Genomic DNA, 22,619 nt, shown 5'->3' with positions numbered 1-22,619 from the left:
AAAGTCAGTACAGTCATATGCAACAAGTCTTACATGAATATTGCACTCTGTTTTGGTAATCAATCGTAAAGTCGGTTTTATGCAATTCTCCGTTCCTGTCGGTTTTCCAGGTATCCTATTCACTTCACCAAGACTGCTGAATCCTGCACCATCAACCATTTACCTTACACACATAGCTCTTGCACCATTCTTTCAACAATGGGGGGCGAGTAATCTTGTCTTAATACATGCAGTACCATTCTCTCTCTTCGAGTTACGTTTCATATCACACACTGCTGCTGGTGTTCCTCCAGTTGTTTGGTTTCAGTCCAACGACTGGTTTCATGCACCTCTTCACGCAAGGCTATTCTGTGCAAACTTTCTCTCTGCATAATTACTGCATCCATTTGAATCTGCGTATAGTAGTCAAGTGTTGGTCTCACTAAACAATTCCTAATTCCACACCCACATAAACCTCCATCACCACATTAACCACTCCTTACATGTCCTATCAACTATCCCTTCTTTAGTCAAGTCGTGCCATAAAGCTCTCTTCTCTTCACTTGGTTTCAGTACATATTCATTAGTTATCAGATCCATCTTCCTAATCTTCAGCATACCTCTCGGAGCCCAGAGGCCGTTATAGCGTTTAAATAATTATGAGCAAATACTATATAACGACCTGAAATGGGACGAACGTGTAGTATCAATAGTAGAGAAGGAAAATAAAAGGCGAAGATATGCTGGAAAGCGCTCTGAAAACCTGCAATGCATGTGTGAGACCGGATACAAGAAACTGGTACCACTAATTCTACACTTGTGCGCCAACGTTGGAGCCCTTATCAAGGAGGGATGACAGCAGACATCGGGCTACAAGCGCAACAGATCAGCAAGAATAATAAAGACGCTCAAGTAACGCAAATAGGAATCTTTGGAATAAAAGCAACTTGGTTCTCACGTAAGTCGTAAAGAGTGCCAATTGTCGGTTGCTCTATAAGACTGGAATGAGGCAGAAAGGCAGCACGACAGGAAAGAGGTATTATGTCTCACCATGGACAACGCAGTGGTCGCCGGCCTTCACTTAACGACCGAGGGCAATGACGTTTCCGTAGACAAGCAACCAATGCGTGAAATAACTGCAGAAATCGATGCGGGATGTACAACAACGTATCCGTTGGGACAGTTATGGGCTGCGGCAACAGATGACCGATGCGAGTGCCTTTGCCAACAGCACGACATCGCTTGCAGAGCATCTCCTAGGCTCGTGACCGTATCGGTTGAACCCTAGACGACTGGAAAACCTTGGTCGGATCAGGTGAGTCCCGATTTCAGTTGGCAACAGCTGATGCTAGGGTTCGAGTGTGGCGCAGACCCCACGAAGCCATAGACCCAAGTTGTCAACAAGGCACTGTGCAAGCTGGTGGTGGATCCATAAAGGTGTGGGCCGTGTTCACATGGAATGGACTCGGTCCTCTAGTCCAACTGAACCTATCACTGACTGGAGATGGTTGCGTTCCGCTACTTGGAGACCATTTCCAGCCATTCATATACTTCATGTTACCAAATAACGATGCGCCATGTCACTGGGTCACAACTGTTCGCGATTGGTTAGAAGAAAATTCTGGTCAATTCGAGTGAATGGTTTGGCCAGCACTTTCGCATTGTGTACGGCTATAGAGGCAGGGGATTTCCAACGACTTGTTGGGTCCATGACACGTGAAGTTGTTAACTACGCCGGACAAAGCAGGACCGACGCGGTATTGGGAGGTATCCCATGACCTCAGTGTAAAGTACATGTGATCTATTTCGCCAACGTATGGTCCCTGCTCTACGGGAGTGAGGTGCTTTTGGACTCAACTGTTTTGAAGCACGATGGAGCTTCACCTCACGTTCCTCGTGAGGTCAGTAGGTTATTTCATGACACATGTGAGAAATGGCCGATCCTTCCAAACTGCGTGGCCACTAGCATCATCAGATTTGAACCCGTGTGATTTATGACTGTGCAGTTAGCTGAAGAACATGGTTTATCTACGGGACACTATCACATGTAGGAACTTGAAGATGAACATAGCGAGGGAGGCAGCGAATATCCAACGTGAGATATTTCGAGCAGCAGTTGAGCAGTCTCTAGTGCGGTTCCAGACTGTCGTTGATGCAGATGGTCGTCACAAAGAGCAACGTTTGGAACCTGGAACGTGAACATGGTACGCAGTTAACAAATGTCACCCGCCCATGTGGAAATTAAAATCTGCTTATTTCGGTGGTATGTCAATTATTTCTCTTCCGCATGCCCATACCAATGTTTCATCGTCCTACTAGCACTCGTTTTTCATGGGGGACCTTTCAAGTAGCGAAAGTTTAATTATAGCCACCCTGAATGGGCTTTTCATATGCTGTCATCTCGCAGGTACGTATTTAAGGAGTTAAGATATTTTACCTGCACCTTCACAATATACATATTTCCTACTAAAATTTTTCATAAATAATCCATCCAGTTTGAGAAGAATAGCGACGTCCTATCCACACTGAAGAAAAAAATTGTCTTTATTACTCATTATTACAAGCGTCGATGGCTCAGAAAGGAGTTCAATATGTATCAACAAAAATTTTTGATCATTTGCCCAAAAACATAGCAAACCACGTTCTAAATCTAATCTAAAATCACTCCCTCTGCACAACTCCTTTTGTTGCTTTTTGGTATTTTTATTCAAAAACTGGTTGCCTGCAAAAAAATCATTTTACATATTAAGTGTAGATGCATGAGTAGGACTGAAAATAATACATTCATTTATGTTAAATTCAGGCCAGGGTGTCATCTGGGAACTTGTAAATAGCCAGCATGTAGCCATCCACGAAACTAAGCATCTATACTTATCCTGTAAACTGTCTCTTTTCACATCATTTGGACAAAAAAAATCGTTCAAATGATGATATATGAACTAACCAGCCGCACAAGCTTGTCGTACAAAACGAATATTTCAGCGATGTCATACGAGCACGTGTGATGTGGTAAACTGGAACACGAACAAACGAAATTAACACGGCGCAGTTGGTGAGTTTCACATTGTCTTGTGATGATAGTGCTTTTCTTTTCAGATCAGAGTCTTATCTAGCGGTAACAGTCAAAACTTAGGTAATAAACGTTTATTGCAGCCATAGTTTAGCTTATAGCTTTAAGAAATAGCGAGCTGCAGAGGTTCTAAAAAGATATACGACGCTCATAACTAGGAAGTCTTACACAACGCGTATGTCGCAAATTCCCTCAACCGGAAATTCCGACATTTGTTGCGTCTATTGTTAGTCCACACGAAATAATCTCAAATGTTGCCTACATTTACAACTTGCTACATGCTCGGCAAGCCACTTTACGGTGAGTGTAAAGAGTACCTCGAGCCACTACTAATAATTCCGTTTTCTGTTCAATATTTACGTCTACAAGACTACTCTGCAATTCACACTCAAGTGTCTGGCAGGTGGTTACTCTAACCACCTTGTTTATTTCCCTACTGTTCCACTATCCAACAGCGCGTGGGAAAAACGAACGATTAAATCTTTCCATTCGATTTCCGATTTCTCTTATTTTATTACGATGATGGTTTCTCCCGATGCAGATTTTTATTATTTTTTTATTTACACGTCAGGTTCCGTAGGACCAAATTGAGGAGCAAATCTCCAAGATCATGGAACGTGTCAGTACATGAAATTACAACATAAAAGTAGCCACAGATAAAAATAAAATGTTTATGAATCCGAAAAAAGTCAGTCCGTAGGTTCAAGTAAACGCAATCAACAAGAAACAGCTCACTTTTTCAAGGAATTCCTCGACAGAATAGGAGGAGTGACCCATGAGGAAACTCTTCAGTTTCGACTTGAAAGCGCATGGATTACTGCTAAGATTCTTGAATTCGAGTGCTAGGTTATTGAAAATGGATGCAGCAGTGTACTGCACACCTTTCTGCACAAGAGTTAAGGAAGTCCGAGTCAAATCCAGGTTTGATTTCTGCCGAGTATTAACTGAGTGAAAGCTGCTTATTCTTGGAAATAATCTAATATTGATAGCAAGAAATGACAGTAAGGAATATATATATATATATATATATATATATATATATATATATATATATATATGTATTGAGAGGCCAATGTCAAAATAGCCAGACACGTGAACAGGGGTCGACAAGAGGTTCCTGAACTTACACCACTTATTGCCCGAACCACCCGTTTCTGAGCTAAAAATATCCTTTTAGAATGGGGAGAGCTACCCCAAAATATAATACCATACGACATAAGCGAATTAAAATTAGCAAAGTAGGCTAAAGTCTTTGAACAAGATTCTAAACGTGGGCTTTCCACGACAGCTTACTATCTTTAACGCTTAGAAATTTGAGCTGTTCAGTTTCACTAATCATATGCCCATTCTGTGAAATTAAAACGTCAGGTTATGTTGAATTGTGTGTCAGAAACTGTAAAAACTGAGCCTTATTGTGATTTAGCGTTAAGTTTATTTTTCTACAAGCCATGAACTTAGGTCATGAACCGAGCTAATGTTGCACACAACATCCTTTACCACCGAGCTAATGTCATCAGCAAACAGAAATATTTTAGAGCTACCCATAATACTAAAGGGCATATCATTTATATAAATAAGGAAGAGGAATGGCCCCAACACTGATTCCTGGGACACCCCCCACTTGACTGTACCCCACTCAGACCGCACATCATAGCTATTGTCAACATTGTGAGTAATGACCTTTTGCTGTCTGTTGCTAAAGTAAGAGGTGAACTAATTGTGAGCTATTCCGTGATGCTCCAGCTTCTGGAACAATATTTTGTGAACAACACAATCAACGGCCTTAGTTAAATCAAACAATATGCCTACCGTTCGAACCTTTTGTTTAACCCATCCAGTACCTCACAGAGAAAAGAGAATATAGCATTTTCAGTTGTTAAACGACTTCTAAAGCCGAAGTGAACATTTGATAACAAATCGTGTGATATAAAATGATCAATTATCCTTACATACACAGCCTTTTCAATAACTTTAGCAGACACTGATGTCATAGAAATAGATCTAAAATTATCTACATTATCCCTTTCTCCCTTTTTATAAAAGCGGCTTTACTACTGAGTACTTTAGTCGCTCAGGAAACTGACCATTCCTAAAGGAAAAAGTACAAATATAGCTAAATACAGGGCTAACGTGTGCAAAACACTACTTTAATATTCTGCTAGGCGCCCTATCATAACCATGAGTGTCTTTAGTCTTCAGTGATTTAATTACTGACTCAATGTCCCCCTTGTCTGTATCACAGAGGAGTATTTCAAACATCAATCTCGGAAAGGCATTTACCAAGAAAGTTATATGATTCCCTGTAGAAAAAACTAAATTTTTATTTACTTCACCAGCAATGTTCAGAGAATGATTGTTAAATACCGTACATATATTTGATTTATCAGTAACAGAAATATTTTTACTACGAACTGACTTTATGTCGTCGACGTTGTGCGGCTACCCAGACACTTCCTTCACAACTGACCACATGGTTTTAATTTTATCCTGTGAATTAGCTATTCTATTTGCATACCATATCCTCTTCGCCTTCCTAATAACATTTTTAAGCAGCTTACAATACTGTTTGTAATGGGCTACTGCACCTTGATTGTGACTACTTCTAACATTTTGATATAACTGCCGCTTTGTTGTACACGATATCGTTATTGCTCTAGTCAGCCGCCCAGACTGTCTATTACTGCTAGTACACTGCTTAGAACGTTCCAATGGAAAGCAGCTCTCAAAGACCATGAGAAATGAGTTAAAGATAGCATTATATTTATCATCTATGTTATCGGCACTACAAACATCCTGCCGCTCTTGTTCCTTGACAAGGTTTAAAAAACTCTCTACTGCTGTTGGATTAACTTTCCTACATAGTTTGTAATTATATGTGACATTTGCTTGAGTACAAAAGCCTTTTAATGTTAAAATTTGTGCATCATGGTCTGAAAGACCATTGACCCTTTTACTGACAGAATGCCCATCTAGGAATGAAGAGTGAATAAAAATATTGTCTGTGGCTGTGCTACTGTTCCTCTGCACCCCAGTTGGAAAAAGCACAGTCTGCATCAGATCATATGAATTTAGAAAATCTAAAAACATTCTTTTTCTTGCACCATGATATAGAACATTTATATTGAAGTCGCCATATATAACTAATTTCTGGTACTTCCTAAAAAGTGAATCAAGGACTCTCTCTACATGATCAGAAATGCTCTGAAGTCAGAGTTTCGAGACCTATAAACAACAACATTTAGAAGTTTCGTTTCACTAAATTCAACTGCCCTGCACAACATTCAAATACATGTTCAGTGCAGTGTCGTGATACGTCTATGGACTCAAATGGAATGCTGTTTTTCACGCACATAGCCACTCCCCCACCCCGCAAGGAAGTCCTTGAGAAACAGCCAACTAATCTGTATCTTGGTAAAGAAAGCCTCTGAATTGTCAAATTATTTCAGTGGTGCTCCTACATACCAATAATTTCAGAGTCAACACCTATAAGCAGTTCACTAATTTTATCTCTAATACCTCTTATATCTTGATGAAATATGCTAATTCCTTCTCTACTTGGAAGCATGACGTCCTCTGAAAGTGAGCCTGTGCAGGTATACCTACAGCTGACTTCAATTTAAAAAAGGTTCAGCTCTAACACCAACATTAAAGTATTTTCACACTCAGAGGAGAAAATGGACCGAGATAAAAAACGAATGTCAATCCTTTCGTACGAGGTCTGATTTATCTCGTCCACGTGGTCCTCGATGTACCGTGTGGCTATAATTGAAGTTCAACTATACACAGGAGGTCCACTGGTGGGCTGTAATTATCGAATGGCAGATAAACTTAATAGGTAGTCTATTGCGTTAATGCACAACGATTTACGCCAGAAAAAAAAATTAGTTCCAATTTTGGCCACCAGGTGGAAATCTGGCGTTTTGAATGCGAGAAATACATATAGAAATGTTTACATGTGTAATGAGTTAGAAAAAATGGCTCTGAGCACTATGGGACTCAACTGCTGAGGTCATTAGTCCCCTAGAACTTAAAACTAGTTAAACCTAACTAACCTAAGGACATCACAAACATCCATGCCCGAGGCAGGATTCGAACCTGCGACCGTAGCGGTCCTGCGGTTCTAGACTGCAGCGCCTTTAACCGCACGGCCACTTCGGCCGGCAATGAGTTAGAAACGGGACGTGGGTAGAAGAGATCAAACAAGTGAGAAAGGCAAAATGTTATTTTATTATTAACCATCGCTACCACACTCAGTTCAATATGAGCATCAGAGACATCGACAAGATACTGCATCCGTAAAACGACGTGATCAACAGTTGCTCGCAACAGCTTCAGTGGAATATGACCAACGTATTCCTGTATATTGGCCTTCAGATCTGGTAGAGATCGAATGTGTTCCTGGTAAATGTTTTTTTAGATATCCCCAGAGCCAGAAGTCGCTTGGATTAGGATCAGATGATTTTACCCATGCATCTGGAAAACTTCTGGAGATAACACCATCGTGGAAGATTGCATTAAGCAGATCTTTCACATGGTGTTACCCCATCTTGAATAAAAACAGTGGTTTCCACACAGGAGTCACATTCTCTACATGCGCAAGATCTCAATAACGTGCAGACGTCAGCCAGCTCGGGTGGCCGAGCGGTTCTAGGCGCTACTGTCTGGAACCGCGCGACCGCTACGTCGCAGGTTCGAATCCTGCCTCGGTGTGTGATGTCCTTAGGTTAGTTAGGTTTAAGTAGTTCTAAGTTCTAGGGGACTGATGACCTCAGATGTTAAGTCCCATAGTGCTCAGAGCCATTTGAACCATTTTGAACTAACTAAATCCAGCCCTAATATTCAAACATTTATTAACATTTGCTTTAGGATTTATACAAAAGCACATTTTGTAGAACCTTCATTTATTTTCACACATACAAGACTAAAACAAATAATTAGATATCCAGGTAAAAAAATACAAAAATTCTACTTACCGTGCTGTAGTACGGGCAAAATCCTTGACAATTTCACTAACGTCAGTTAAGATGAAAGGTGGACCTTATTAAATATGTGAGTCACAAACGTTCAGAGATGTGTCACTCATGTAAAACAGTTGGCTAAGTACGTAAACTAAAATTAGTAATCTAAGGCAACGAGATGGACTCTCGCCTCTACTTTTCAATTGTATTACTCGAGAAACAGATACACGAGTGGCGAAAACAAATGAGTGAGTGACGAAGGTGTTGAAATTGGAGTCAGGCTTGGCTATACGGAACCTTGAATTTGGCAGCTGACTACCTGGTTTTTGCATGTGGCCTTGCACTTTCCTCCCGATCTGCTAAGCACAGCTGTAGAACAAATCAATACGCGTAAGACACAACCAGCACTGCAGGTCTCGAAGCTTCCTTCGAGAACACTGAATTTATTACGGCCAACAATTCATCAACCAAATATTGGAGGCAGAAGAAGGAGAAATTGAACGGACGGAGATGTTTAAATATCTTTGAGAGAGGACACAGCCGTCAAAAATATCTGAAAAAACAGCCTTTTTAACTAAGGATCTTCTGTTACTTTCTCAATACGAAAACCCAGAAGGTACAAAAAGACGGCTAGAAATGTGAATAACATTGAAGGGCATGTATAAAGGCATTCCACTAAAGAAAAAGCTCCGAGAAAAGCTAAAACTAAAAACTGGCAAAACGTGGATTGAGGCTAATAAGGAACAGCACAGGAAACGAATACGAGAATACTGCGGTGACGTTAAGGCCCATGCACAAGGGAAAGTAAAAGCGCAGTTCGAATAGCGGATTTCGGAGATAGCCAATACGTTCAAATTCAATTGGCTCTGAGCACTATGGGACTTAACACCTCAGGTCATCAGTCCCCTAGAACTTAGAACTACTTAAACCGAGTTAACCTAAAGACATCACACACATCCATGCCCGAGGCAGGATTCGAAACTGCGACCGTAGCGGTCGCGCGGTTCCAGACTGAAGCGCCTAGAACCGCTCGGCCACAAAGACCGGCTAGCCAATACGAAAAGAAGGTGACGAAGACGTAATGTTGTATCTTTGAGTACAAATGAATAATCAGCTCAGTGATGAACGAGAGTTAGACCTAATATGATACAGACCGCACAAAAGACATATCGAAACCAACATGTCGATCAGCTGACTAGTGGCAGGATCTATTTTCTGGTGACTAAAGGAATGCGGTTCAATTTATCTTTACCTTAATTGCAGTATTTTCAGTAAAGGTTTGTGGAAACGGCGAACTAAATGACTCACAGCTCACTATATAAGAAGTCCAGAGTCTGATTGTATTTCTGGCGTATAAGCGACATCAGGGCAGTAGCTAAGGTGGCTGCTTGACTAACAACTGCAAACAACTCACGTGGTTTCGATTAGTCAGTTGTGAGCACGCAATGGTAAGTAGTGGACGTGCGGCCGTTGTGTGTCCAATCACAATGAAGCAATCAGCCGAATATCTACATTTTTTACTAAGCCGTCTCGGAACTTTTTGAACTGATGGTGTGGGCAGGAATTCACTGAAGAGCTGTAATTCTGTCGTCTGTAAAGAAAGATATGTCAATACACTTCAAGTGGTGTTGGTAGTGGTAGTGTTAAGGCCGCCTCACAATGGCAGGTTGCACCGATTCGGGGTCCACATTCACTTGCAGGGCGCCCTAGGCTCGGTAAGTCGGTTCATAGACAGGAGGAAGCTAAGGTCATACCACCAACACGACACGCGTTGTGCACCGCTTGAAGTTACCATCATTCCGTATTACTGTCGCCGAATTCTTACAGTCAGCTTGAAGACTACTGACATTATGACAGAAATTCGTTAACTGTTCGCAAATGGAAAGCCCCTATGGCGACTACAAAAAGAATCTGTAACGACTTCGAAAACGAGCCTTCTGGAGAGCGGTGCCTGCCCTAACAATGGTCAGCCCACGAGTGCACTTTTGTCCGCCTTTGTTGGCGCAGTGGAAGTGCTATACGCTGTAACAAAACCAGAAAGGGTCTAATTTGTCACCTGGCTCGCTATCAGTTTTCCCTTTCACGGCGGAAACATAAGATTTCGCTCGCGGCGTAACGGATACGTGGCGCTACGTCCCAGGCGGCGCGAGTTATTTCCACTGGCGGGGGCGCCGAGCCTGCCGCCTCCGCCGCGGCGCCGCGCCACCCACACAGGCGCGCGTGACGTCAGCCGCCGTGACGTCACGGCGACAGGGAAAAGGTTGGAGGGGGGGGGGGAGTGCACCGCGCGCTGGAGGGGGCGGCGGAGGGGACATCGATCGCGGCGGCGCTGCCTCCCCTCGGCGCGGCTACGGAGAGCTGCCGGCGCAGTCGGCCGCCGTTGCGTCAGCTGACGCGCCGTACGCTACGCGGCCGACCGTACGCGCCGACTGCCGTGCGCTCATTCGTAATCGGCCGTGTCGCCCGCGTCGACGTACGCACCTTCTCATTGTCACACGATGAAACGGCCTGCGCGTACGCGTACCAACTTACAGCAACATCGACACACCAATGCTGCACTAATTTAAGGATCGTGCATTCACTGAACAACTACACGATTACTCCACAACTGAGACCGAAGTATTTGGTAGAAGGTGCACAGAACTACTTTGCGGTAAAATTCTACTGAATTCATAGCTCTTTCATAAAACTGAGATTGATTGCGACAACTCAATCTATTTCTAATCAATGGCTTCGGATGAAAACTCACAAAAAAGTGCAACCTAAAACTTTACGTAATAAAAGTTGGTTTTGATAGGACATAACAGCACCTTCGGTCACTACATAAAATTGCTTGAAATTATCCCTCCCTTTCAACATACATATCTTCTTACTTGGCCGGCCGGAGTGGCCGAGCGGTTCTAGGCGCTACAGTCTGGAGCCGCGCGACCGCTACGGTCGCAGGTTCGAATCCTGCCTCGGGCATGGATGTGTGTGATGTCCTTAGGTTAGTTAGGTTAAAGTAGTTCTAAGTTCTAGGGGACTGATGACCTCAGAAGTTCAATGCCGCGTTCGGCCATCCTGATTTGGGTTTTCCGTGATTTCTCTAAATCGTTTCAGGCAAATGCCGGGATGGTTTCTTTGCAAATGGCACAGCCGACTTCCTTCCCCATCCTTCCCAAATCCGATGACACCGATGACCTCGCTGTTTGGTCTCCTTCCCCAAAACAACCCAACCCTCTTACTTGTATCTACTTTATCAGTTTGGTTCAAGCTTTCGCATTAGGTTTATCTTTCAGAAATTATATCCACCTTTATTAGCATGTACTGTAAGTCAGAACCACTCCATATTCGTGGGACTAATAGGCTGGGTGACGGATTTCATTCTGCAAAGTCTGATATGAGAGCAAAAATGTGTGTGAAATCTTATGGGACTTAACTGCTAAGGTCATCAGTCCATAAGCCTACACACTACTTAACCTAAAAACACACACACCCATGCCCGAGGGAGGACTCGAACCTCCGCCGGGCCCAGCCGCACAGTCCGTGACTGCAGCGTCCTAGACCGCTCGGCTGATTTGAGAGCACTGCTTATCTTAGTTCTGACACTGTTTTAGAAATCTGAGTACGAGAACAAAAATATCTTGAATATGGTAACTAGTTTGGCTTAAGAAATTGTGTTTTAATTGCTTTTAATTAAAACATAGATACATATACAGTTATCTCGCGTAATACTTCGCCTAGAAGAAAATCTCCAATTTCAACTTCGTAATCATATTACCAAACGGAATCGTTTGATGTACATCACACTAAAATTCTGTTGTCATTTTTATTTTGACATTTTTCCATGATTTTTGATTTTGTGCGTTTTTAGCCCTGTCAGGCCCCTTTCAACTCGGTTCAATGAAAGTACATTGAACACGACTTTTATGTAAACAGAAACGGCAGTTTGGCACGGACTCCGAATGTCGGGTAGACGCGCTGAATAATCTCTCTTACTGGCTATCAGCATAACTTCCCTTTTTTTTCTTTTTTTTTTTTCGAGTCATCAGTCTTCCGACTGGTTTCATGCGACCAGCAACGAATTCCTCTCCTGTGCCAACCTCTTCATCTCAGAGCAGCACTTGCAAACCACGTCCTCATTTACTCCCACCTGTATCTTCCTCTACCGTTTATACCCTCTTCAGCACCCTCTAATACCATGGAAGTTATTGGAAATGTGTGGTAAGGCCTAATGGGACCAATCCGCTGAGGTCATCGGTCTCTAAGCTTACGCACAATTTAATCTAAGTTACACTAACTTACGCTAAGGACAACACACACACACACACCCTAGCCCGACGGAGGGAACCGCGCGGACCGTGAAAAGACGAGTCAGACCACGCGGCTACCGCGCGCGGCTGGAAGTACTCCGTGATGTCTTAACAAATGTCCGATCATCCTGTCCCTTCTTCTTGTCAGTGTTTCCATATATTCCTTTCCTCGACGATTCTCATTCCTTGCGTCATCAGTCCCCTTTTTTTCAACATTCTTCTGTAGCACCACATCTCAAACGATTCGATTCTTCTCTGTTCCGGTTTTCCCACAGTCCAAGTTTCACTACCATACAAAGCTGTCCAAACGTACGTTCTCAGAAACTTCTTCCTATAATAAAAGCCTGTGTTTCATGCTAGTAGAATTCACTTGGCCAGGAACGCCCTTTTTGCCAGCACTAGTCAGCTTTTTTAAGTCCTTGCTCCACCCGATCCGTCATGGGTTACTTTGCTGTCTAGGTAGTAGAATTCCTTCCTTCAACTTAATCTACTTCGGGATCACCAATCCTGATGTTTAAGTTAATCATTTCTGCTACATCTCATTACTTTCGTCTTTCTTCGATATGCTCTCAGTACACATTCTGTTCTCACTAAATTGTTCATTCCATTCACCAGATCATGTAATTCTTCTTCACATTTACTGAGGCTAGCAATGTCCCCAGCGAATCGTATCATTGATGTCCGTTCATCTTGAATTTTAATTCCTCTCCTGAACCTCTCCTTTATTACCATAATTGCTTCTTCGATGTACAGATTGAACGTTACGGGCGAAAGACTACACCCCTGTCTGACACCATTTTTAATCTGACCAATTCGCTCGAGGTCTTCCACTCTTATTGTTCCCTCTTGACCTTTGTGTATATCGTATATTACCCGTCTCTTCCTACAGCTTACCCCTATTTTTCTCAGAAGTTCGAACACCTTTCACTATTTCACATTGTCGAACGCTTTTTCCAGGTCTATAAATACAGGGTAAATACAGGGAGCGAAAGGCTATTTGCAATTTGTACAGAAACCAGATGGCAGTTATAAGAGTCGAGGGGCATGAAAGGGAAGCACTGGTTGGGGAGGGAGTGAGACAGGGTTGTAGCCTCTCCCCGATGTTATTCAATCTGCATACTGAGCAAGCAGTAAAGGAAACAAAAGTAAAATTTGGAGTAGGTATTAAAATCCATGGAGAAGAAATAAAAACTTTGAGGTTCGCCGATGACCTTGTAATTCTGTCAGAGTCAGCCAAGGACTTGGAAGAGCAGTTGAACGGAATGGAAAGTGTCTTGAAAGGAGGATATAAGATGAACATCAACAAAAGCAAAACGAGGATAATGGAATGTAGTCGAATTAAGTCGGGTGATGCTGACGGAATTAGATTAGGAAATGAGACACTTAAAGTAGTAAAGGAGTTTTGCTATTTGGAGAGCAAAATAACAGATGATGGTCGAAGTAGAGAGGATATAAAATGTAAACTGGCAATGGCAAGGAAAGCGTTTCTGAAGAAGAGAAATTTGTTAACATCGAGTATTGATTTAAGTGTCAGGAAGTCGTTTCTGAAAGTATTTGTATGTAGTGTAGCCATGTATGGAAGTGAAACATGGACGATAAATAGTTTGGACAAGAAGGGAATAGAAGCTTTCGACATGTGGTGCTACAGAAGAATGTTGAAGGTTAGGTGGGTAGATCACGTAACTAATGAGGAGGTATTGAATAGGACTGGGGAGAAGAGAAGTTTGTGGCACAACTTGACTAGAAGAAGGGATCGGTTGGTAGGACATGTTCTGGGGCATCAAGGGATCACAAATTTAGCACTGGAGGGCAACGTGGAAGGTAAAAATCGTAGAGGGAGACCAAGAGATGAATACACTAAGCAGATTCAGAAGGATATAGGTTGCAGTTGGTACTGGGTGATGAAGGAGCTTGCACAGGAGAGAGTAGCATGGAGAGCTGCATCAAACCAATCTCAGGATGCAGTAGCTACTGGGAGATGGAGCTTACACAGAATAGAGTAGCATGGAGAGCAGCATCAAATCAGTCTCAGGACTGAAGACCACAATAACAACAATAAATCCTATGAATGTGTCTTAATTTTTTTTTAGTCTTGCTTCCATTATCAAATTCATCGTCAGAATCGCTTCTCTGGTGCCTTTACCTTTCCTTAAGCCAAACTGATAGTCACTTAACACATCCTCAGTTTTCGTTTCCATTTTTCTGTGCATTGCTCTTTTCAGCAACTTGGATGAATGAGCTGTTAAGTTGACCGTGCGATAATTCTCGCACTTGTCGGCTCTGCAGTCTTCGGAATTGTGTGCATGATGTTTTTCCGAAAGTCCGATGTCGCCAGTCTCACACATTCTACACATCAACGTAAACAGTGATCGACTCCAGGAACTTCTTCTATCGCGTCATTAGACAGGTATTCTCCCTTATACAGGCCTTCAGTGTACTATTTCCACCTATTCGCTCTCTGCTCTGCACTTAACAGTTGAATTCCGATTGCACTCTTAAATTTACCAGGCTTGCTTTTAATTTCACTGACAGTTGTTTTGACTTTTCTATATCTGAGTCAGTCCTTCCGACAATCATTTCTTTTTCGATTTCTTCGTATTTTTCATGCTACCATTTCGCCTTAGCATCCCTGCACTTTCTATTTATTACATTCCTAAAAGACTTGTACTTTTGTATTCCTGAATTTCCCCGAACATTTTTGTACTTCCTTCTTTCGTCGACCAGCTGAAGAATTTCTTCTGTCATCCATGGTTCTTTCACAGTTACTTTCATTGTACATATGTTTTTCTCTCCACCTTCTGTGATTGCCCTTTTTAGAGATGTCTACTGCTCCTCAACTTAACTGCTTACTGAGCTATTGCTTACCGCAGTATTTAAAGCCTCAGAGAACTGCAAGCACAACTTCTCATTCCTTAATATTTCCCACTTCTTTGCAAATTGATTCTTCCTGTGTAGTCTGTTAAACTTTGCCCTACTCTTGAACACTTCTACGTTGTGATCCGAGTCTATATCTGCTCCTGGCTAGGCCTTATGATTTCGAAATCTCACCCTGACCATGATGTAATCTAACTGAAATCTGCCCATATATCCTGGTCTTTTCTAAGTATACATTCTCCTCTTATCATTCTTGAACAGAGTATTCGCTGTTACTAGCTAAAATTTATTGCAGAACTCACTTACTGTTTCTCCTTTCCCATTCCTAGTACCAAGCCCATATCCTCCCTTAACCCCTGAGTTGCCCGTTCAATATACCCATATACTTTCTCTCTCTGTTCATTTTCTGCTTGCGACGTGGCCATGTATAGCTGAATTATCGTTGTCGTTGTTGGTTTGCTGTCGATTCTAATGAGAATAACCCTATCACTAAATTGTCACATTAACTCACTCTCTGTCTACCCTCCTACTCATAACGAATCCTACTACTGTTATACGATTTTCTGCTGCTGTTGATATTGCCCTGTATTCGTCTGACCAGAAATCCTTGTCTTCTTTCAATTTCACTTCACCGACCCCAATTATAACAAAGGTTGAGCTTTAGCATTTCCCTTTTGAGATTTTCTAGCTTCCTTACCATTGTCAAACATCCGACATTTCACGCCCCGACTCGAAGAACGTTATCCTTTCGTTGAGTATTCAGTTTTTGTCTCATGATCACCTCACCCTTGGCAGTCCCCTCCTGGAATCGAAATGGGGGGCTAGTCCGGAATCTTATGAAAATGGAGAGATCATCATAGAACTTTCTCAGTTACAGGTCATATTTCCTGTGGTTATACGTTGTGTGTCTTTAATGTAAGGGCTTTCTTTGCCTTCTGCGTCCTTATGCTGTTGATCATTCGTGATTCTTCCACCTGTAGGGTCAGTTTCCCAACCGAAGAGCAAACGAGTGACCTGACCCTCTGTCCGCTACTCCGCCCTATTTGACAAGGCCGTGAGCCGCCCTATTTGACAAGGCCGTTAGCTGAATGAGGGCGCGACTCCTTATACCGAAGTCTTCGGCCTCCATTGATGATGATTTTTATTCAAAATTTAATCTGTGGCGGGGTGCGAACCTTGGACCGATGACATTTTGATTACTAAGATCTACCCCTCGACCACTGGTTCGAACTGCATTGAACTTAATTTGATTCGTAAGTCATGTTGTAAGTCTCACGAAGGACTTCACTTAATGAGAATGACGTCACAACCCACCAGAATAAAAACAGTAGCCTCACCTGAACGTAGGCGGATGTGTGTAGTTCTGGGAGGCATTAATGCCATTTCGAAGAAAGGTGGGTAGATCTTAACTTTAAGCCTATTCCCCCAATTGTCTCACTTTCCACTACGAGTGAAGAATGAACAAACATCCTTCCGTAGCGAGTTCTGATTTCTTTTATATCATCAAGATGGTCATTTCTCGCTATGTGGATAGCAGTCGACCTAATTTTTTGGCATACGAAACAGGAAGTTGGTGGTAAACAGGGCATAGTGTCTAACCGCTTATTTTTGGCTCTTAATGAGTAGATTATGATGGGATTTTAAATTTATAAATTTGGTCAATAATTAGGGCCTATACGAAAAACTGAACATGAATATTTTGTTACTTGTCCAAGCATTTAAACAGGCAACATGCAACTAGAACCTGGTTACCGTTTTAGACGTTTAGTAATATAGATCCAGCCTTGTCGCTTGCATAACTCAGCGAGATGATTCATTCTTCCGAATACAGGAATGATGCATTTTTTACTCTGGGCATGTCCCAGTCAGAAAAGGAAAAGTCGTTTCTTGCTTCTCGAATTTTTTTAATGATTGCGAATATTTCATACGTTACAGTAGTCAGCAGAACTGTCTAATCAATTTAAACAGCGGAAAAGGTGTAGAGACGTTCTGAGGCGAAACGAGTTTAACTGATTAATTTTTTTCCGCTACAACTGAGCCTATGGGGTAGTTCCAAGACACATATCTACTCACTCTCACCCCCAAATATTTTTTAACGTTAATGATTCTGTTTATGACCCGTCAATCCAAAAGTAAAAAATTACCACACTTTTACATTCGTCAAGTGCAATACTTTTTATTTCTTTACATTAGCAGACAGTAGACAGTCAGTTTACGATTAGAACTAATCGAGTATTGCTGCAATTTTCAATGACAAGAACTTTCTCCGAGACAACTGCATTATCCGCGAAAAAGAGATTGCAACTAATAGGATGTGAACAAAATAGGAGGGCTACTAGTTTATTAAGGTACGATCGATCGTAAGATGGAAACTACAGGGAAAATACGAAGAAGCTTTGCACAGATGCGTTGGGGAGTGTCTGTAGTATGATCGTCTCTCTCGTCACGTCGCTCTCCTCAGTTCTAAGGGCACTGACCACGTAAAGATGCCTAGAAAATAGTGTCTCCCACCAAGTAATGTGCCTGCTGAGAGATTTCGCCTGATTTCATGCAAGCCATATAACGTAACTGTCATGCATCTCCTTCATGACAATATCTCGGCCGCACACTGCACAGGCAATGAGGAAGCTCCTGCAGCGTTTTCGAGGGGGAGTGTTTCATCACCCGCCTTACAGCCCGGACTTAGCTCTTTCTGTGTTTCATCTCTGCTCACAGGGACCACTGGCTGTGAAGACAACATTTTGGCACGGACAACGAGCTGCACGCCAGCAAAGGGAATCGGCAGAAAATACAGGCTACTGTCTTCTATGAAAAGAGTATTGGAAAACAGGTACAACGCTACCGTCAAATATCGGAGCGACAAGTACGTAGAGAGGTAACTGGAAGGTGTAGCTAACTGTTGCGAAGAAAAAATTTTTGAAAGTAGAGAAAAAGCTGGAAGGTATAGCTAACTGTTGCAAAGAAAACATTTTGCATAGAAAACATGTTTTTATTTTCGCTGTGGTTTCCATTTCGCGATCGATCGGACTAGCCCAGAAAATATTTCATGCACCTAAAGATAGGCAACCCAACTTACATCATCTGCACATGGAGTGGCTAATGTAATTTGCACAGCCTACCTTAAGTCGCATCAAATAGTTTGGGGGCCAGTTTTATTTTCCCTGTCTTGTATTATCATCTGAGTTATCAATGTGTAACCGAAACAGTACTGTTTCTCCAAGGAACGAGGCACGAGGTAGTGACCTACAGTGACACATCAGGCAAAGACTGGAGCTGTCATTTACCTTGCTTCTCGGTATAGTCTAATGTTTATATTTGATGACGAACTACAATTTCAAATATTGAAATTTATTCCTGATTCAACTTAAGTGTAACAGATATAGGTTTGCTACCTAAATCGACATATAAAAATCTGTACCGGATCGGGACCCGAACCGAGATTTCGAACTTATAGCCTACAAACAACAAGGAATGCAAGTCCTCTCCATGAAAAACACGGCCACACCAAAACACCACCGCCTCCGAATTTTACTGTTGGCGCTACACAAGCTGGCATATGACGTTCACCGGGTATTTGCCATACCCGCACCCTGCCACCGGATCGCCACATTGTGTACCGTGATTCGTCACTCTGCACAACGTTTTTCAACTGTTCAATCGTCCAATGTTTACGCTCCTTACACCAAGGGAGGCGTCGTTTGGCACTTGCCGGCGTGATGTGTGGCTTATGAGCAGCCGCTCGACTATGAAATCCGTTTTCTCACCTCCCGCCCAACTGATATAGTTCTTGCAATGGATCTTGATGCAGTTGGGAATTCCTGTGCGATGGTCTGGACACATTACGACCCTGTTCAACTGTCGGCGGTCTCTGTCAGTCAACAGACGAGGTCGATCTGTACGCATTTGTGCTGTACGTGTCTCTTCACGTTTCCATTTCACTATCACATCGGAAACAGTGGACCTAGGGATGTTTAGGAGTGTGGAAATCTCGCGTACAGACGTACGACACAAGTGACACCCAATCACCTGATTACGTTCGAAGTTCGTGAGTTCCGTGGGGCGCCCCATTTTACTTTCTCACGATGTCTAACTACTACTGAGGTCGCTGATACGGAGTACCTGGCAATAGGGGGCAGCACAAGGCACCTAATATGAAAAACGTATGTTTTGGGGGGTGTCCGGATACTTTTGATCACATAGTGTATATAAGGAAATATCGTAAACGCTACCATCAACATAAGGTTAGTTTGAACATCGGTGTGCTTCACTAGTAACGTTCCTATTGAGGATTGTACCTCTTTGCCTTATTCCAGCCTTTGGACTGACCTACCTAGCTAGTAATAGAATGATATAAAGTTTAACACATTTGCGACGGCGCTCAAGTCTCACTTGCTTAACATATTGGAGAAGACGCCCGAGTCTCACTTGCGATCTGGAGCAGCCAGTGTCCGAGTGTCTCGTACACTGTCTCGAAAGCGTTAAGGTGGACTCGTAACCAGTGGACAATTTGACATTTGTCACATTAACGATCACTGCCACAGACGTAATACGTTACAGGTGATAAATAAATATGGTATGGATATCTGGGTTTCGAATCTGAGACCTTAGGATTCGTAGTCTGGTGCTTTATCACTGAGCCACTGACCCATCAACGAAGAGTTAATGTGTAAAAATCAATATTTGAACATTTTACCTCGAATAAAAAATAGTTTATTCGCCTTCAGCTCGTTACAGCGAAAAGACAATCACAATCCTGGCGAATTTTCTTTTACCGGCACTATACCGCGGTCCAAAGCATAATGCTGTGCCTAAAATTTCGTCTTCTAATGCTGGAGACATCATCAGATGACATAGGCCTCAACAAGCTGAACGGTGTAAATGTATCCACGCAACCGATTGGTCGTGACGTCATCGGACCGATAACAAAGATCCAGGAGTAGCGGCGTTGTCTGTTACGGAGCTTGTAGTAAGAATGGGTGGCGCAGTTTGCTTTGTTTAGCACTAAGGTCCACAACTTGTCTCATTACAGTCCTGCTCATTTTCTGCCCTCCTTCTTTTCTGTTAAAGTTGTTTTTGAATTTCTGTGTATACCCTAGCATACCAATATCTGAATCTTCATAAGACCACAGTATCGGAGAAAAGGATTTAGTGGTTCACTGCCGTTCGATCGGTATTCCCAAACGATAATTGCTCTCCGTTCTTTAGGCGGGTGTTACTGCTCCTTATACGAGGTACCATGTATACATGACCGCATGTGCAAGCGATTTCTGTACAGAGTGCTCGACTGTTACACATTCATACAAAGTAACAATAACGAAACCAGCAAATAATTCTAATAAACATAGGTCCGCAATACGATATATGCACAAGTGCAGTCATGCAAATGTTACAATGTCTACGGCTACTTTTATTTCGAAACACGTGAGGCGTAAAATACGAAGTAATTTAACTGCCCTCGATCGATTTTGTCATCAAACTGATTGAAATGGTTCTAAGCACTATGGGACTTAACATCTGAGGTGATCAGTCCCCTAGACTCTAACTACTTAAACCTAACTAACCTAATGACATTACACTCATCCATGTCCGAGGCAGCTGTGACCGTAGCAGCTGCGCGGTTCCGGACTGAAGCGCCTAGAACCGCTCGGCCACAACGGCCGGCGATTTTATCATCGTTTCGAATATCTAAGCGCTGGTAAACAGCGTTAGAACAAATGTTTCAGTCGTGGTTCGTCAATACGATGGCCTCCCAGGTCCGCCGGCTGTATTAGTTGGATTATTTTGTGCAGGCATATTTCAATGCTTTGATGTATTCCAGCCCTGTTGATAGCGTTGCTGAAATACGGGACCGTGTTGTGGATGGTTGTCCGTGCTTTCGGAACACACATAGGAATTTTATATGTGTAGCGACATTGATGAGGAAGCCTGCCTTTATGTGAACTGTCGCCGCGTAGAAAACCTGTTGTTGTGTGTTTGTCCTCGATTGCATGTCTCTTTTTGGGTACTCGGGGACAGTTGTAAGATGCTCACGTACTCACAGTCGTATCGGGGACACCACTGATTTGTGGACTTGCATTTGTTATTGTCGTCAGTCTGTTTCATTGTCCTTTGCTCCACCATTTCGTTTGTAACTCCAGAGCGTCAAGTGCCCTATACACTCCTGCTATAGCATACAAATACGAGGGGCGTTTGAAAAGTCCGTGCAAAGTCCAAGAGATAGCATCACCAGCGCGTATCGAGGTCATGTTTAGTTTGTAGCATCTTTGGAAAGAACGCACAACAAGTTTCAGCCATATTGGTCTATTTCTTTGTGTTTCACATTCGTGTGAATCAAGTAAGTCGAGTGATTGTCAAAAAATGGACGAAAAAGAATTTTGTGTGGCGATTAAACATTACTTTATAAAAGCCAAAACTCGTCAGGAGACTAAAGAGAAGCTTGATAAACATTACGGTGACTCTACACTTTCGATTAGAACAGTTTATAAGTGTTTTCAAAATTTTCGGAATGGCCATATGAGCACAAGTGATGCTGAACATTCTGGACGCCCTGCGGAGGTTACGACTCTAGAAATCATTGATAAAATCCGTGATATGGTGATGAATGACAAGAGTTAAGGTGCGTGAGGTTGTTAGTGCTTTGGGCATCTCGAATGAACGGGTATATAATATTTAATATAAACATTTGGACTTGAGAAAGCTATCCGCGATTGCTCATGCTTGACCACAAACGGAATCCTATGAAGTGTTGCGAGGATGGTACGCAGGTGTTCAGGAAGAATCCACAAGACTTCAAGCGTCGTTTCGTCACTGTGGATGAAATATGGCTAGATTACTATACTCCTGAGACCAAACAACAATCTAATCAATGGGTTACCAAGGAAGAATCTGCACCAAAAAAGGCGAAGGCCATTCCTTCGGCCAGAAAGGTTATGGGGACTGTCTTTAGGGAATTGCAAGGGATAATCCTCATCGACTATCTGGAAAAGGGTAAAACTATTACAGCCCGCATCTCGTGGTCGTGCGGTAGCGTTCTCGCTTCCCACGCCCGGGTTCCCGGGTTCGATTCCCGGCGGGGTCAGGGATTTTCTCTGCCTCGTGATGGCTGGGTGTTGTGTGCTGTCCTTAGGTTAGTTAGGTTTAAGTAGTTCTAAGTTCTAGGGGACTGATGACCATAGATGTTAAGTCCCATAGTGCTCAGAGCCATTTGAACCATTTGAAAACTATTACAGGCGAATATTATTCATCGTTATTGGACAGTTTGAAAACCGATCTGAAAGAAAAATGCTTACCATTGGACCGCAAAAATGTCATTTTCCATCACGACAATGCACCAGCACACACCTCAGCAGTTGTGGTCGCAAAATTAATGGAAATAGTATTCCAATTCGTTTCACATTCTCCCTATTCTCCAGGCTTTGCTCCCTTGGACTACTATTTGTTCCCCAA

The sequence above is a fragment of the Schistocerca cancellata genome, chromosome 7, assembly GCF_023864275.1.
Source record: "Schistocerca cancellata isolate TAMUIC-IGC-003103 chromosome 7, iqSchCanc2.1, whole genome shotgun sequence".
NCBI lineage: Eukaryota > Metazoa > Arthropoda > Insecta > Orthoptera > Acrididae > Schistocerca > Schistocerca cancellata.
Note: the sequence above shows the minus strand (reverse complement) of the source record.